The sequence below is a fragment of the Rhinolophus hipposideros genome, assembly GCF_964194185.1.
Source record: "Rhinolophus hipposideros genome assembly, chromosome: 2".
NCBI classification, from domain to species: Eukaryota; Metazoa; Chordata; class Mammalia; order Chiroptera; family Rhinolophidae; genus Rhinolophus; species Rhinolophus hipposideros.
Genome location: NC_138048.1, coordinates 72,122,873 through 72,141,900, shown reverse-complemented (window position 1 = coordinate 72,141,900; position 19,028 = coordinate 72,122,873). Strand labels below are relative to the sequence as shown.

The following is a 19,028-nucleotide window of genomic DNA, read 5'->3' as shown; positions in this document are numbered from 1 at the left end:
AAATGAAGAAACACTGATTTGTTTTTACCCTATTGCTCTAGTTGACAACTAAATAATAGTATAGGGTGGCTTTGTGGTGTGTCAGCTTGGCTAGGCTTACCTACATTCCCCAGAATTCCTTCTAGAGTTGGAGTAAAGGAGGGCAGCAGCCACTTTGCAGCAAACACATCTTTTCCCAGTTGCTCAATCAAATACTAATCCAGTGCTATTGTAAGGGATTTTGCAGATGTAATTAAGATATCTAATCAGTTGACTTTAATTAGTCAAAAGGGAGATTATACTGAGTGGGATTGATGTAATTAGTTAAAAGCTTTTAAAAAGGGGCTTAATTCCTTTCCTGAATTCAGAAACTCCAAGCTTTAGGACTATCCTTGGGGTTCCAGCCAGCACATAATATTCATTTCTTGACTGCTTGCCCTATGGATTTCAAGCATTCTAAGCCAACACCACAAGTAAGTAAATAAGCCAATTCATTAATAGATTAATCCCTTAATCTATATAACCTGTTAGCTCTGCCTCTATGGAAACCCCTGGCTGATTCATGATGGTACCGATACTACTGTTGAGAAGACATCGAGAACGACCTCTTGGCATAGAACATCCAGAAAGACACTAAAGAATCTCTCTTATACAATCTCTCTCCCAATCTCTTGCAATAATGACGAGGAGAACCGAAGATTGTGGTTTGATTAATTTTTCCAGCTCAGGCCAATGAGACACAAGTACGAGTGTTGAAATTCTGAAACAGATCCTTTAATTAAAGGAAGATGGCGTGCTGTTCTTCCCTCTTCATTCTCTGCCTATAATGTAAATATGATGTGTGGAGTTCCAGCATCCATCTTGGACAAGGAGATGTCCTGGGATGGCAGATTAGAGAGCTGGTGAGAGCCTGATGGTTCCTGCAGCTATCATGCCAGCTCACAACTGCCTACTTTGTAGACTGCTCTTACATGAGAAATAAAGCCACTATTTTGGGGGGTTCTGATACTTCCAGCTAAACACAATGCCTAACTGACGTTAGGACTGTTTTCCTATTTTCCCCGTCTTTTAGCAGTAGATTAACACACCTAAGTTGCTCCATTATAAAGGATAGCTATACTTAATTTCACCACTATGTGCGCAGGGACACATTAAGTGTTTTAAGAGGATTAAAGCACACAGTCATAGTAAAAGCCTATCTTTATTCTGCATGCTTCTAAGCTTTGGCAAAAGGCTACGAGCAAAGTTTTCAGTCTGTGATAAATGCCTTCACAAAGCCACTAACTTTAATTCCCATGGAGTAGAATTTCATATGGCAAGCCTGTGGTCACTTCCAAATCCACTTATTCAACAGATTTGTGCTGTAGAAAATTCACTCCACTATCTCTTCAGATAGGCTCTGTCTTTTCATGTTGGAATCATCTAATTTCTCTCAAACTAACAACCCTTGAACATGTCTGGGATATATTTTTGCTGAATGCAAACCACATGATTATCTCCAAGCCTATAATTCAGTTCAGTAGCACTGGGCTTTCTGGATGTGCGTGAACATAACCACCAAGAGTGGCACACACTGGTGGCGGTAACCTTGCCAACTTGAGCTGTACTGTGTCCCTATATCATGGTGAAAAACTGCATGACACAGCAGACAGCTGACAACTGTGAGAGAAAATAATATAAGTCCCATGACCGAGGGGGAAATGAAGTGATTAATATGAAAAACACAGTAAGAAACATCAAACAGGGAAAAGTTGACATTTCCCATACCATTAACTTAAAGTAAATTTATTTTCTCCTCACACTGACTATAAATGGGTAGGTCAAAGAATTAACAGTGCAAAAGCGTCAGATGTCTTCCTGACCCTGGATCATTTATGATACTGCAGTATCTTTGACTCCTTTTAGAGGGAGGAAGAGAGGCAAAGTTGACATAATCATAACTGAACAGATAAACTTGGGAAACTATAAGTGTGAACACAATGGGTCAGCTGTCTTCAGTACGAGCCGCGATTGTTGTGCCTCAGCTCCTTTGTTCATGCCATTTCCTTCCTTTTAGAGCTCCCTGGACAATCCTGTCTGCCTAGTTCTTGGGCTCCTAACCCCGACACTGTCTCTTTAACACTGGTGCTCCTGGGGGTTCTCAGCTCTAGTTAGTCTACCTGTCGATCTTACCTCATTCTATGACCCCATGAGGAGGGGGTCTCATAGACATTCATGGCTTCACCAACTTGACTACTCTCCTTTCCCTTTTTAGTCCTGAATACCCAGAACCCACTGAACTGTCCCTCAGGCACCTATTTTATCAAGTTCAAAACTGAACATGATTAAACTTCTGCCTCACATCTCAATTCCATCCTCTTTCCCTCTCCCACAGCCCAGCCACACATGTACCAGCCTCCATATTCCATACTTCAGTTATTGGCTCCACTATGCACCCAGGGGCCACAGCCACCCTTTTATCTACTCCATCTTATTATTCCACTAAGAGTAGTGGGGGGCTGGATGACCTCCAAAAGCAATTCATACACATTGGGCGTATGGATGGATCGGGGGGCTCCTGGCCTTTGGACATTGATGTGCTCCAGCAGATCCACAAAGGTACAAGGGGCCGTCGGCCAGACTGACTGATGTGACTCCAAGGGGCCGAGCCACGAGAGGGAGGAGGGGCTGTGTCCCTGCTCAGCTCCAGGTCAGCTCACGCTGCTCAGTCAGCAGCTGCAGGAAGAAATGTCAACGGCTGTCTTCCTCATTGCTTCTGTGAGTGACAGGAAAACAAACCCAGGAACGTCAGGCTCCTGGCGACAAATTTCTATGGGCCACACACTAGAGCTCAACATCCTTCTGGAGCTCCATGACTCAGATTTGAAAACTTGGGAGAGCAAGGCCTGGGAGTGGCTTCATTGGCACAGATCCCACTCTCCAGGAAGTCACCCACAGCTATGGCAGGTGGGGCCTCCCCTTCAAATCCCTTTGGCCCATTGTCATCAACAAGGAAGCCAAAGCAGAAGGCAGCAAAGGGGGCAGAGCTCTGCGAGCACAGGTAAGGTATCTCAGACTCCAACAGTACCTGGAGGAGACTTTTATTAAAGATCCCACGTTTAAACACAAACCAATGGAATGTGCATTATCTGTATTAACCCGACTTCATTTGAAGCCTTGTAGTGGCAGAGCCTGAAGACATTGCTTAAGTGTGTCTCCTACTTTTCACCCCTAGCATAGCTCAGGTACTTCTTCCCTGCCTTCCTCACCACTCCCCTTTGAAACATTTCTACAGATAGCTACCAGAGTGATCTTCTAGAAACATAACTCCAGTAGTGTTCCGGGGTGGCTCATCCCTGCTCCTGAGAATTGGCAGATTTTCAGGAATTTTTTGAATCAGTTGTTACATATAGCAATTATTTTAAATTATATAAACTTACAATGAAATAAATTATATTAAACCTGAAAGTGTTAAATACTCCAAATTAGTCACTTGTTTATCACTGTAGTACATTTTCATAATATCTATACTCTTGAGGTTGCTTAGGTCTATTTCACCTGTCTGTAAATGTAAATCCTGAATAATGTTGTGCTACTGTGCCTCTCTTCCCAATTCCCTGTAATTTGAAATCATCCATAATGAGAATATTTTCACATGGAAATTGAGAAACCCTACAAATCATAGCTTGATTTTTTGTTTTGTTGATTGTCTAGGCTTAAGAAAGTGGTGGAGAAAATGTTAATAAAATGTGTGGTGCCCGTGGTGGTTATACTGTGAATAAAACAAAAGCTGAGGAATTATTGTCTAGTATCATCCAATTCATAAAGAAGATGCTTAATGAGCAAATGAAGTTCTGGGATGAGCCTTCATTGTTTCACTTTCATTTTACTCCCTACTGTAATCGGAAAACATCACCTCCCCTCTTTCATCAATTGTAACCATTGGTTGGCTATGCATATAAGAGTTCAGCAAAAACCAACACAAACATATCAGAATCAATTAGCTATTTATGATAAAGAGTATTGTATGTTTTATTATTACTTGTAAATTGTGTGCTACACATTCTTTATAACAGTAAAATGTATAATAGACATATATGTGGCAAATACTCAATGTCATCGATGGTTCTTAGAACTGCGACTTTAAATGAAACAATATATAACAAAACCAATTTTCCCAAAGGCTAATTGATGTAAACAAGAGTTAAGTTCCTACGGCAAATATCTGGTCATAAGACCATCACCAAACTTCTAAATAAAGACCCAAAACACTTCTAATATTAAACACTGAAATAAATGTGAGCTATACATACATTTAAGAAAGATTAATAAAAACAAATAAGAGGATTCTTTTCCACCCCGCTTATTCTAGTGCAGGGTCAAGCCTGGCCAGAGCCTCTCCCAGCAGCTCAGGGACAGGGTAGGCCTCCACCCTGGACAGGACGCTTTCCATCGCAGGACCACTCCCACACCCACCCACACTCACTCAGACTGGGGCGAGGTAAACACGACAATTCAACTCACATGCATATCATTGTGATGTGGAAAGAAACAGGAGCACCTGCAGAAAACTCACACAGACTTGGGGAGAAGGTGCCAACTCCACACAAACAGTCGCCCCAGATGGGAACAGAATTATTTTTCTCATCAACATTATAATGAAACAACCCTAAACAAAATGACTTTATTCTAGGACTTGCTGTTACACACACATACACATTCATTTTCCTGGACAGCTGGTTGGTACACATTTACAAGCACACCATTGTATAAATCTGGTTGGTGGCTCCTTTGGTAAACAAATCTCTCAATAGATCCTTGTATCAGCCACATTTTATGTACTACTTCTAATCCTCTCCAACACACCTTGCATTCCTGCCACTGCACTGGCAGCCAGTTCCATTAAGAATCCAGCCAACTTCACACCAGTGCAACCTAACCAGGCCTCTCTAGCCCAGTGTCCTCTGATGCTGCTTCATGTAGCATGCATGGGAACCTGCCTGGCAATCAGACATACACAGTGTGAAAAATGGGGCTGCCTTTAATCGATGGGAGAGAAGAAACATGGATAAAAGCTTCCCCCCTTTTTTCTCCAGGTAAACTGTGCTGATGCATTTCACAAGACTTCTCCTGAGCAGATCCTTCAGAATCCAGCAACCAGTTGCAGCTAGAAATGACCAACTCAATAATGCCTCCTTCCCCGTGACTCTCTCGCTGGTCCTTACTCCTGCTCCCCAAGTGTCATTGGAAATAAACTACCTGTCACAAGACTCTCCTATAGCATAGAGTCTTGTGCCAGATAGCTTACCTCAAGCAGAAATGGCCCTCTGAAACTGGCCTCCATCCCCTCTCCTGCTTCATATTCCTTCCCATCTCTGATGCTTTGCTCATGCTCTTCCCTCTGCTTGGAATTCTCCCCTAAAGAGTGGGCAGAGAGTTATAAAAACCTGTAATTTGTTACCACCACAACCACATAAATGAGGAAACTGAGGACCAGTGTATGAAGTTCTGACCCAAGGTTTTCAATGGCTAATTTAAGACAGAACCCAACACTCTCCTAGTTTTGATGGGCTTCTACTTCTGGTTCCTAAAGTGTTCAATATCTCTATTCTAGTCCTGAAAGTCTGCTGAATTAAATGTTTCCTTTTTCTATTTCTCAAGATACACAGATTTCCATTTCCCTTTAAATTATTACTTTTCATTACCTAAACCGTTTCGTCTCTCACTAAAGCCCAGTAATTGCCTTTTACTGACTGAGTCAATCCCATTCCTCAAACATTTGCTGGCCACTTTATATAAGGAATTAACGAGTGAAATGAGGAAGACAAAAATGGATAAGACGTGTTATTTACTCAAAAGGCGTTTATAACCCAGTGGGAGAAACAAGATGGTATACTAATACTTCAATACATGGTATGATTATTATGATGTGAGCGTTAAAGGGGTTTAAAACATCGGCTAAACCTATTTAAATATATACATAGAAGATATAAGCAAAAACTGTTCACATGCATAGTATTATATATAAAATGGGAGGCAGAGCAAGTCGACATACTAAGAAAATGAAAAGCAAAATGAAGAAGAGCTCGAAAAGAAGGCTATTTACAGAAGATTTCAGAACTAATGATTAACCCAGATCAACCAATCAACAACTGTATGAGTGCCTGTTTTATATGTGCCATTTACTTTTCATACAAATATATTCTGTAATATTTTAGACAAGCAACAACCCCCAAGACATTGATCGCAATCATACAAAAAGACTTTAAGAGCAACTCGTCCTAAAGAAACAAAGGTCCCAAGAGGTTCATTTTCTTATCCCATCTATTTCCCTTTAGGGATCCTGCCACCACCATTCTTCCCCAAAAACTCACACTTGACCCCTCAATCTCCCTTGGCTTCTCCCTCTCCCTTATTCCCAAGAACTGATCAACTACTAAATCTCTGCTTCTGCACAGAGCCATCCCACAATTGCATCTTTCCGACCTTCAGGTTCTTCTTCAGAACCCCCTGCTTGCAGATGGGGCTGCCTGAATAATTCCTAACTAGCTCTCCTGAACTCACTGTTCTCTTCCCAAGCCATCCATCACAATGCCACAATTGCCCTTTGTAAGCATGGCTGTGATCATGCTGTTCCCTTGCTGCCGAAATCCAAAACCCAAGAACATGTTCAGTTTGCCTTTCCAGCTCTCTCATTCTCAATCCCATCTGTTTCTAGTTGTTCCTTCCCCCACACCAACCTTCCACTCCACTTATGCTAGACTATAGCCCTCCTCCCAGACACATGCTGTACTCTCCCTCCCATCAGGAGATTGGGATGGTGCCATTCCGCCAAATGCCCTACCTGTCAAGGTATTAACCACTTGTCAAGATCCTGACTAACCTCTCCCTCTTCCATTAGGGCTTCTCAAATCTCCAGTTGTTCTTTGGAGCCATTTCTCCACTCCCTGTTTCCCATGCACATTACTTGTACTTATTTCACAGCATTAACTCTCTGAACTGTGGTTACTGATGTGTCAGCTAAACCATTAGATCAGTGGTTCTCAAATGGTGGTCCCCAAACCAGCAGCATCACATCATCTGGAAACTTGTTAGAAATGCAAATTCTCTACCCAGCCCAGACCTACCGAATCAGAAGCTCTAGGGTGAGTGAGGCCCAGCATTCAGTGTTCCGATGAGCCCCCTAGGGATCGGAATGCACAGTGGAGTGTGAGAGCCACTGTACTAGACCTTGAATTCCTCCAGGGCAGTTAATTTAAAGAGGACTAAGCTTCATTCATGCCAGCTCCAGAGCAGTCCCTGAGAGAGAGAAGCGTACTTGTGGAATTTCCAGAAGTAAACTGTCCAGAGTCATATCAAGTTAGTTGCAGAGACAAAAACAGAACTCAAGTTATCCTGAATATCACACTAGAGTTCTTTCCAGCAGGCCCACAGTTTCTAATAGTCAATTTAGACCATTTACATTTATGCATATATACCTATGTGGAGTAGAAAATGCCTAATTTAAGTTAACTAACTTAAGTTAAATTTAATTTAACTAACTTAAGTTAATTTAACTTAACTAACTTAATTTAACTTAACTAACTTAAATTACCTAATAAGACAGATTGTATAATTCACAGCTCAGGTCGTTTTCAATCTGTAACTTCAAAAGAATGAATTAATTGAGCTGGCCAAGGCTTCCTTAGAGATGCCCTGTTTGTATGAAAGGAGAGATCCTGCAGGAACTGAAGAATCATCGGCCACTGAATTTGTGTTCTTCAAACTTTTTATAGGACTCACTATGAAAAAGTAAATTATACTCAAAGAATGGTTTTAGAGGCAAACTCAAAAGGTTGTCTTTTTAAAAATATATTGTAGCATACTGTGGATGTCTCTTTTGAATGCATACTTTTTAGTAAGCAGCTTTTGACGAAAGCATATGCAAATATATTAATAATGTGAAAAAAGCTGTCATGTCCTGATATGAACACGTATTTTTAATTCCTTGCTTATTTATTTTGGACCTTCTAGTATTGAAAATTGACTAACGTTAGCTTAATTTTTTGAGGGTTTATTCTTTTTCTCTCAATCTTTATAATTTTTAGGGGCTTCTTACTCCTTACATGCCATTCTTCTTTGAAAGTTTCATGATGGCTGTCCTGTGAGAATAATTTCCAAATCCATTTTCCTTTTTTTCATGACTCATTTGTAAAACAATAGATAAATAGATAAATGTAAGTATCACTGCCTTTTAAAAAGTGAAACCTAAAGAAACTTTAAAGGAAAAGAAAAAATGCTCAGGTCACTGAAACCAGGTAACACTCACCTAGATTTAAGCAAGATAGGCCTACATATTTCTATATAATCAGCAATGGCAGGAAAGTGGTTTAGACAAGATCAAAGTGGACTCATTAAAATGCCGTGGGATGCAATGTAGAGCCAAATGATGATGGTGTGCTTAGTGAATTACAATCACTTAAACATCCTCACTAATGTAATTCTAAACCCATCTTTGCAGCATTAAGCAGTGGATCTAAACTTTGAAGAAAACCAAGCCTCTGTTTTGAGAAACAATGTCCCTCAGGCCCACCCTCTGAGAAGAAGAGGCTCCTAGGTGGCTGTCAAGCCCAGAGGCTAATTTAGGGACCAAAGACTCTCAGCTGGTGGGGGGCAGTCACTGTCCACTCTGCTCCAGAGCTGTGATACCTCTCTTTCTCCAGCTGAGCTCTGGGACTATGGTGAGGAGGACCCCAAAACCAAAGAAGACTAGGCCTTGTCAGAAGCAATGCCTCTCCCTCCCTGCTCCCGACACCACTTGGTTTGTCTGCCATGACAAAGAAGAGAAATTATATTCATTTCTAGTCATTCCTGCTCATTATACATAGGGTCATTTTAAATTATGCACCAATTTCATAGCCTCCCCAAGTCCTTGGGCCTAGGAAATCAGGGTTTATGGGCACTTTTACTGCATAGAAGTCATCAGATTAAGGGTTTATGACTTAGTAAATTGAGGGGAAACAGTTTACCACCCCAAAATATACCTTTTGGATACTGATTATATTAAAGTGGTTATTTAAAAAAAAACCAAAACACAAAAGACTCAGAAAGAACCTTTGACCTTTCCTAAAAGACTTTAGATAGAGGAGCTGCTCCAGGAGGGGAACTATTATTATAGATAGCTATGGATTAATATGAACTAGGTGTGATAGAGAGGGAGGAATCTAGCAAGGCCCATTTGATCAAAGCCCTCTGGTGTCATTGATAAAGATGGCCCAGCAAACATTTATTTACCAAACATTTGCTTTTCTATATCCATGTGAATTGCCTTCTTGCCCTTTGAAGTCCCAAACCATAGCTCTTCCCTTCTCCTTAGCTCAAGACGGCATATAAGCCTTAACGACTGATTGGATCTCTCCTTTAGTCTCATATACTTATGTTCGTAACCCCTATATGTACATACATAATACATTTGGACATTTTCTCCTGTTAATCTGTCTCATGTTAGTTTATTATTAGTCCAGCCAGAAGAATTTAGAAAGGTAGGAGGAAAATTATTTTTTCCTCCACAGAATCAACAAATAAATTGAGGGAAAATACCCTGGGCGGAATCAGAAGACAATGTCAATATGGGAACTGATTTTATAGGAAAGAATGAGAATTGAATGTTTGCTCTGGTTGTGTTAAAATAATACTAATTACAGTCAATTAAGTAAAGTGTTTATTTTTTATGCTTAACTTGCACTTAATTACCATACAGTACAATAATGACTTCTCAACACTTTCTAAATTAACACCATCATCCTTGAATTAATTGCAACCATAAACTCTTCAGGCCTGTCTAGCCAGATCTCCAGGCCCAGCTTTGGGTATATCATCTGATCCTCCTGGGAGGTGACAGTCACATGAAAAGCTACAGAGTTTACTTCCTATAGGTTGAGAGCAGCCCTTATTCCAAAAGACAATAATATCTCAGCAATGAATCATTGTCATGAACATGGTGACATCTGTCAGGTCAGAAAAGAATGATTAGGAAAACAGATGAATCACTTGGGAACCCAGAGTTCACACTAACATCATATACTTGCATGTGGCATGACAATTAAGTTGGTGAACTCATCCTAGAAAAATGTGCTACATACCTCATGGCTGAATATCACTACAGTCACCTTTGAAGTCCTCCCCTTGGGAAGCTATGTACTGATGCCAGCACCTAGTCCACCCCTCAAAGCAATTTTGGAACTCTTTTTTCTGAAATGGCCATCAAAGCTGTAGTCATATTACCCTTGATGTCCTGAATGTCATCAAAATGTCTTCCTTTCAATATTTCCTTTATTGTCAGGTACAGAAAGAAGTCATTGGGGGCCAGATCAGGTGAGTAGGGAGGGTGTTCCAATGCAGTTCTTTGTTTACAGGCTAAAAACTCCCTCACAGACAGTGCTGCGTGAGCTGGTGCATTGTCGTGATGCAATAGCCATGAATTGTTGGCAAAAAGTTCAGGTTGTCTAACTTTTTCACGCAACCTTTTCAGCATTTACAAATAGTAAACTTGGTTAACGATTTGTCCAATTGGTACAAATGGATAATCCCTCTGCTATTTAAAAATGTTAGCAACATCATTGCAAAAAGTTTGCGAACTTCATGGTCAGACCTCTTATCCCCATCAGCATCTTCACTGACCAATCAAAGGGGCACCATTCTGACCAATCAGGACAGTGCTTTTTGGATCAATCAAACTGTGAGGATTTGGAGTCCTCATTTGTATGAGGACAGACCAATCAGGGACCAAGAGCTGGGGTTTCTTGCTACATAAGCCAGCTCCCCTCTAGCTCGGGTAGTGCAATTTCCCTTTCCACCCAAGACTGCATTTTCCCGCTGGAGCTGAAACACTGAAGAGGTCTCGCTGGTCCAGGTAGAACAGTCAGAGCCGGGCAGAACAGGGCAGAGCGGAGCTGACCAGAATAAGCAGAATAGAGCAGAGCTGTCCAGCTGGAGAGGGGCCTTGCTCCAGGGCGAGGAAGGGAAAAGAGAGGAAGCAGCTGAGTCACTGCCCCCATCTAGGAATCATCAAGAAAGATGGCTCTGCTTTTGGGTGTTTTACATTCTGGGATTTCACAGCAGAGCTCACTCAGAAAAGTGGTTCTTGAGGGTAGGGGTAAGGAACAGTAACCTTTTTTTTTTTTTAAAGTGTGAAGACTGCTGGTCTAGGTTATTGACAGTCTCCACTTCCATTCGTGATTCACAAGAGTATGCTACCTACAACCCTATAAAGCTGATGGGGCCAGCGATGCCCTCCTCCCATTTAATGTGAAACTAAAGAATGTGGTGGAATGGTGTTTTTCCAATTTTGTATAAGCTAGTTCACTCTTACCTTGAGAGTACACTCTATTCTTCTTAATTCTAAATACAGTTTAAAAATACAACTCTACACATAGACCCTTCAGTAAAGAGCAATGAATCATGACTCTATTAAATGCTGTTTCTCCTATTAAATGCTATGCTATGGTTATAGATTATGAAAAATCAAATTTTCTAGCTAATGTCAAAACACACACCCTAAAAGTATTGCACTCATCAGAGTTCATTTTCTATGGTTATTACCAGCTTTGTTGCCAGAAGTCTTCCTACTGCTTCTCATCATTGGGGTCTCATGGAATCCCATTCTCACCCAAGAAGTCCTCCCCGGCAAACTTCATGTTTCCCTCCTCTGTATTCCCACGTGGTCACATCTCCATGTCTACTCTAGCATTAATTCCAGTTTGCTTAGTTATTTATGGATGTCACGACTGCTGATTTGGGGTGGAGAGGGGAGGGTGATGTGTAAAAGAGGGGAACCTAACATTTATTGTGCCATTTCTATGTTCCAGGCTCTATGCTAAACACTTTGCAGGCTGGCATTGTTTCCTGCAGTCCTCACAAAAATCCTGTGAAATAGATACCTTTTTAACACCCATTTTACAGATGGGTGAAACCATCTGTAAAACCAAGGCACAGAGGATTTTTAAGTTGCTAGTCACAGGCCACATGGATAGAACCCCCAGGATCTTAATAACATATAGATCTAGCAACCTCTCCGGTTCCTAGACCAAGGCCCATAGTCATTATTCCTTCCAATGAGGACCTGGGGGCCCAGCACTGCCTTACAAGCCTCACAGACATGCTTTGCTTAGCCACTGCACTATTACACTGCATTTCCAGCCAATACAGTAGCACCTTGAGTCTGGGATTAAGGTGAGGTAAAGGTTAGGGTTACAGCCTTGCTCCGTTTCCTAACTTAAATATTTACCATATACAATATCCTAACAAGTGGGGTTTTTTTCCCCTTAAGATATTGGGATTCAGCCTGGATTTTTCCCCCTCCTGTTTTGTTTTTAATTTTTTGACATCACAATCATGTTAGTACCAAAAATATATTTCATCCCAAATCCTGTACTCTTACCTTAGCTTACATGATTTTATTCCAAAGTGGAAATAGTGGTGAGATTTAAGGAACAATATCTAAACTTCATCTTTAATTTATTTTTTCTTCTACTCTCTGTCCCTTTTATCAAAAGTCCCACTTTGGGGCGGCCGGATGTCTCAGTTGGTTAAAGCATGAGCTCTGAACAACAGGGTTGCCAGTTGATTCCCACATGGGCCTGTGGACTGCCCTCCATAACTAGATTGAAGGACAAATACTTGGAGCTGATGGACCCTGGAGAAACACACTGTCCCCCAATATTCCCCAATAAAAATTTTTAAGAAGTCCCATTTTGGGTTCTGCATATTCATACCACCAGTCCCTAATACATCTGGAATTGTTTTCTGGCTCTAAGCCCTGGAACCCCCTTCCCAACCCAATGCTACCTCCCCAGTCTCCTTATTTCAAAGGACTCCTTTATCAGAACTTGCGTAAAGAACACTGCAGGAAAAGAACAATGAAATGAGTACAGCTGCTAATCAAAATGCCACAAACTTTCCATTCCACATCTACAAACCTATTTGTAAGAATAGTTAAACAGCACAGCAGAACAAATAAATAAGTAAAACATTAGTCATAAAAACATTCTTTTCTGGAAATGCCTATATGTTTTGAATAAACTGAATTGCCCCATCTTCCTTCATCCATCAGTGCACCCTTTCATTCAGCTCACGTCTACTGCACCACAATGGACACTGCAGACACAAAAACGACAGTCTGTGACCTCAAGGCCCTTATCCTTTCACAGGGAAGACAGATGATAAACAAAATAATTGTAAAGCCAGTGATTCTAATATCATGTTATATATGAAATCCATTCATATAAAAGTGGTGTAAACAAAACCACTAGGTAGTTATGAAGATTGCAAGCAGAAGCTCAGTTCCCTGGTAGCTCCTTGTCTCCAGGCGCTGTTGATAAGCAATGATTTTAAGTAACATAAGATCACTTCTAGATAAACCAAAGGAAAGATCATTTTCAACCTTGTTTGGCACATCTAAGGGCATTATTAAGAAGTAATGCACCAAAATGTGCATAAAGAACTGACAAAGGTTTTAGCACCCTCACTTCTCTTTCTGTTCTCCCCCTTCTACTTCCTCCTCTCTCTACAATTGTTGCTCCCTCCCTTTCCACCACATTCCTTTCCCCGTGTTTATTCCTTATTCTCCTTCACCCAAATGTACTGTCTGTAAAAGCCTACTTTAAAAAAAATCACTGTTGAATACTGAACTTTGATTTTCCTGTTCTTAATATAAAGTGTGTCAGTTTATGCCCTTAGAAGTCTCTCTCTCTCAACAAAAGAACCGACTAAACAAAGTTATTTTGATTTCCATGTTGTCTTGGCTGATTTTCTTCTGTGCGTCAGAGGCTTTCAAACGTTCCCAACTCTAGGTCCAAAAAGCTCAAAAAAATGATTGAGGGCAGAATAAAATATTCCCCTCATCCAGAGGGGAGCCCAGGGTCACAGGCTTCACCAGCTATTGGGGAAGTAATTGGGGATTGTGGAGCCCTAAGCAGCAAGACTCCCCATGCTCCCCAGCTGGCAACAAGCTTCTGCTTTGTCTGCCCCTGACATAACCTGCGCCGTTATTTAGCAGGTTAGCTCCAGGATGGTTATAATGATTATTAAAATACTGAAGCATTTCCCCGCTTACTGGCAAATAGTGTCCCCCCTCTCAAATACACACTCTGGCCTCCCCAGACACTCCCAGGATCCCTGCTCCAACCCCGTCACAATCAAGAGGAGGCTTGGCCCAGTAGAGGGTCTCCACAACCCTGTCCCAGGGCTTCCAGCCCAGGATATAACCATGTTCCACCTTATTTTCCTCTTCTGAAAAATAAGGGAGCTGAATTAATAGTCTAAGTTGCACTCTGATTGCAATTATGTCAAATTACTTATCCCTAAGGACAAGGACAAGCTAGGAATATAACAACCTGAAAAAAGTTCATTCGTCAGGAGAGTGGAATCTCAGGTTATATTTTTCTAGTGAGATAACAGTGCCAACACTCTGGGTTCAGGCTGCCTGGAATGGAACCCCAGCTCTGCCATGTGCTAGTTATTATGTTCTCACTGTGCCTCAAATTGCCTCATCTATAAAATGGGGGTGATACTATTACCTACTTCACAGGGCTCTTTTGGGGATTAATATTTAGAATAGTGTCTGGCACACAGGACGTACCATATGAGTGTTGATTAAATAAACAAATCATTTTATTCTGTCACTGAAATATTTGTTCAATAAATTCAAAAATTAAGGAACGTTCGCAACAGAAGGGACAAAAAAAGAACTGTGACAGTAAGAAACACTTACGTAACATACACAATTGTTTAATAACCCAGCACTAAAACATCTGGGATGCAGACTTTACAATGCACTGTGAATTCAGGGGCACTAACACATCGGAATGTGTTCCCACTGCAGCAGAAGATACAATTTGTATGATTCCATTTCTAATCAGAAATGTCACAGGCGTATGGGAAATTTAGGTGACAAATTTCTCATTTTAACCCTGCAACAACACTTAACTACATACACCCAGTAGGAGAATACATTTTATTTTGTGGTGCTAAGACTTAAAGGATTGTAAACATAAAACCAGGCCTAGCACAGCGACATTTCTTTTGTGAAAACAATGACTCAGACGAACTGTGAATTTACAGAGCCATAACTTATGTGAAAACAATGACTCAGACTAACTGAGAATTTAAAGAGCCATAACTTATGTGCTGAGTCTCCTGGCATAAATCTTTAGTAAACACCTGAGTGAAGAAGAAATTGCTACTACACCCACCAGCTAGCTGGACCAAAACTGCTTTTAGTTACTAAATATGTGCCACAACCTGAGTTTAAGCAGAATTTAGACAGTTGCTATTGCACTTCAAAAGGAGACAAAAGTATTCTATTTTTCTGCTAGTTATGGGAGGAAACTATCAATAATAACTCCTTTACCTGTTTCACCCTCTTGATAGCTAAACCTCGCAATACCTTTATGTGAAAATAGCTCATATGCTTATCCTAAAGTAGTAACGTATTAGAACTTTCCTGATGGAGATAAGATGACTAAACACCATCTGGTTATATTTTCACCTCTTCTCTTCAAAAGTACATTTCTCTAAAGCAATGAGAGGAGAACTCAGACTTGCTTAGGAAGAAAACGAAAGCCTGCAACACAATCCTTATCATTAAAATGTTATTAAAATCCAACGAGATGAAAAGAAGGATGGTGGTGGAAGGATGGTGGAAGAACGGTGGTGATGGCGGCATGACAATGTGAATGCCGCTGACTGTAGGCTTAAAAATGGTCAAGATGGCACATTTTATGTTATGTGCATTTTACCACAATAAAAATAAAAACTCTTTTTAAAAAACCCTGTGAGAATTAAAGGTAAATGGATTTTATAACAAATAATTTTTTATTAAGTAACACAATTAGTACTCTGACAATTTCCAAGGAGCAAGGTCCCCCAACCAACCTAAATGAGCATTATACAGCACTTATGACGGTAGTTCATAAATATTCCGACATCAGGGACCAACATGGTAAACGTACATCTTCCCTAAGCCTTCACTACTACAGTTTTTATATGGATTGTGAATTGTACTGGATCTGGGACTCAAACAATTAGTGAATTGTAGGATTGTGAATTGTACTGAGACTGGGACTCAAACAATTAGTTAGAAGTTCCTCAAACAACATTTAAATCCTGCATGCAAATTCAAGCTAAAAGCCTGTGTACAAATTCACTTGTATGTATGTATGTTAGAAAACATCTCCTACTGAAAGAGATCCTTATTCAGATGGGCATTGTGTAAATGTGGTGTCTGTTAACAGCTCACGCTGTAGGCTCTTTCCCTTCTTAAGGCTTTCACTGCACCACCATTAATTAGCCCATTTCACACAGCGCAGAGGTCTCTGGGGACCGAGTTTCCCACATGCCCTTGGAAGACCCACAAACGTTATCTAAACTGACATTGGCAGGCCTAGCAGATAAAATTAACGGAACTCTCAATTCTGGGGAAAGACATAAGGATGATCAAACGCAGAAACCTTTGTGGATTTTAAGAATGCACTTGCATGTAGTACTTCACAGAGGAAGTAAAGGCAATAATCCGAGAATAGAAGGCGCAAACATAGGCGTGGCGGTAGCTCTGGACTGATTCTACAAGGGCAGTTCTGAAGCACGTCACAAAATCCTATCCAAGACTTGGGGCACTGCGCTCCTGGATCTGAGATCCAGGTACCAAATAACTTTGAGTTGGAGGGAGAAAAACAAGCCCCCCTTGACACACACCCCACTCCAGGCCCCCGTGTCCCTCGCCCCTCCTCGACGTCAGCTCTCCTTGGCGCCACAGCGAGCAGCTGTGTGGCCACATGCCCAGGACCGTGTATCGGGCAGGCTGGGCTCTACGCCTCGGAACGCAGCGCTTCCCCCCGCGCCCGGCGCGCAGGATAACCCGGGAGCGCCAGACACACTACACGGGGGCCTCGCCGTGGGGTGGGCGGGTGCCTCCAACTTCGGCCTGCAGCCAAAGTGGCTCTGCGCTCGGGACGGCAGCCTGTCCCGGCAAGCGTGCGCGCCGAAGTTGTTGGCGTCCACTCTGCAAGAATTGGACCGGAAGGCGCGCACTGGAGCCCCCCGATGGAAGCCAGAGGGACTGGTCCCGCGAGGCCGCACGGCGCGGGCGCCCGCTGCGGCTGCGGCTGCCAAGGTCCCGTCCAAGTGGGGCGGGGAGAGGCCAGCTGCCCGAGGCTGGCGGAAGAAAGGACGGAGGGTGAAGGCCGCGGAAACCGGACTCCCGCGGGAGCCCCGTGCACCCCGGCCGCAGCGCAGCGCCTACCTGAAGGGCCAGTGCGCCTGCGGGCACTTGCACGGTGGCGGCGGATTCTCCGGGTTCCGGCGCAGCTGGCACAGCTGGAGTCGCCGGAGGAGGGAGGGCCTCAGCCGCGACGGCGCTGCTCCGCCGCCCGGAACTCGCCGCCCGGATTCGCCCGGACAGGGGTGGGGCGAGGTGGTTTGCAGTTCGGGTGCCTAGCGGCGCAGCCTGTTGTCCCCGCGGGACTGAAGGGCTCCGGCCGCCGGGCCTCTGTCCTGGTCCTGGTTTCTTTCTTTTATCCCCAAGTTTCACAAATCAGCCGCATCAACCTAGGGCATGTCACTAGCATTAGTTGTTGTCAGGTACTCTTGAGCCGCCAAGTGCCCAGGCACTCTTCTAGGAGCTTTGTCTGTATTATCTCATTCTCATCTATTGCAGCTGGTAGCCACCACGGATAGGCCCGTTTTCCAAGTAGGGAAACAGCTGATCCCAAAGGTGAAATAACTTGCCTGAGGTGTACAATTAAGAAGTAGGAGCTCTGCTGACATCACTTACAAGCCTTCTTTCAACTCCCTAAAGTAGGTGTTACCGCTAATTTACAGATAAGGAAATTGAGGTTCAGAAAAGCGAAGTAATTTAGAATACAGGAGACTGAATTTGTGTCTTGGTGTCTTTAAAGCTCAAGCAAGGTGTAAGTCAGAAATCTTAGCATAAAATAATAAATCAGGAGCCAAACATGGAAAATTCCCCTTGCACCCATGGAAATGTCCAAATACAGCAATTTTGATATTTTTAGTCCACTTAGAATGAAGTCTTAAGAAAAAGAGAACCAACTGTCATGTGGCCTGACTAGCAGCCCTTTTGGAATATGCTTTTGAATATAGGCCAGCTCCAGCCTCATTACACAATATTGCATTCTGCCAAAGCCAAAGGAAGCAATCGTGTCCACATACACCAAACTGTTAATAACGATGGCCACTTTAAAGCACTTAGTGGATATTGCACAGCCAAGACGGGCCGAGTTACATAATGTCTTACTGCACACATGGAACTGCATGAAATGAAAAATATTATATTCCAGTCCAAACTGTGTGTGGGGGGGTGACCTTATAGTCTGGAACTCTGTTTTCCTATAACCTATAGTTGTTCAGCCCTCCCTGGACTACATTTTTCTCTGTTGAGCACATCTTTTCCTAATGATAGAAGAATCACACAGCCGTCACTCTTTCCTTGTTGACAGACATGATTGATGTCTTTTGAATCCTATGATACTGACAGATTTTTGCAATTAAACACATGGCCCTCTGAGCATAGAGAGTATTGCCTAAGAAGAGCTTGGCAAGTATAAGACAAGCATGTTACTGAAAGGCTGAATACCCTTTCCTCCCCTTCTTTCTCAAGTTTTATTAATCACAGATGATTTGGTAAGTACCATACACACAAGTAACAGCACTCTTACAAGCTTGTTTGCAGAAGTTATAGTGCTTTTGATTGAGAAACAGCGGGCTATAAAATTGCATCCCAAATTTCTAAGTGTCATCATTAAGACATTTGGCACTACCTACAACAATAGGCCTTGTTATTAATTATAATTAAAAATGTAATTATTTAAGTGCCCTCGTAATAACTGAATTTCCACTTTCTTGAGCTAGAAGAGTAAAATAGAAAAAGGCCATATATTGTCTAGCGATAAACTTAAGCTATGGACTGCCATAAATAAGTTTTAGACATACGAGGATTCTGTATGTAATTATTTCTATTTCGTTGAGAGATTTGTTGATTGTTGGTGGTTGTAATTTTTCCAAATCTTGCATAT

The 19,028-nt window shown here is 42.0% G+C and overlaps 1 protein-coding gene across 3 annotated transcripts in view; it reads right to left on the bottom strand.

The window, feature by feature from the left end:
- PLD1 (phospholipase D1) overlaps positions 1–18,020 on the bottom strand; it is a 183,659-nt gene extending 165,639 nt beyond the window's left edge. Inside the window, exon 1 of one of the 3 annotated variants that reach the window (XM_081072793.1) lies at positions 17,237–18,020. The gene's annotated coding sequence lies outside the window, so the exon portion shown is untranslated. The remainder of the gene's footprint in view (positions 1–17,236) is intronic. The other 2 variants (XM_081072795.1, XM_081072797.1) reach the window with 2 other exon arrangements.
- Between the last annotated feature and the right edge of the window lie 1,008 nt (positions 18,021–19,028).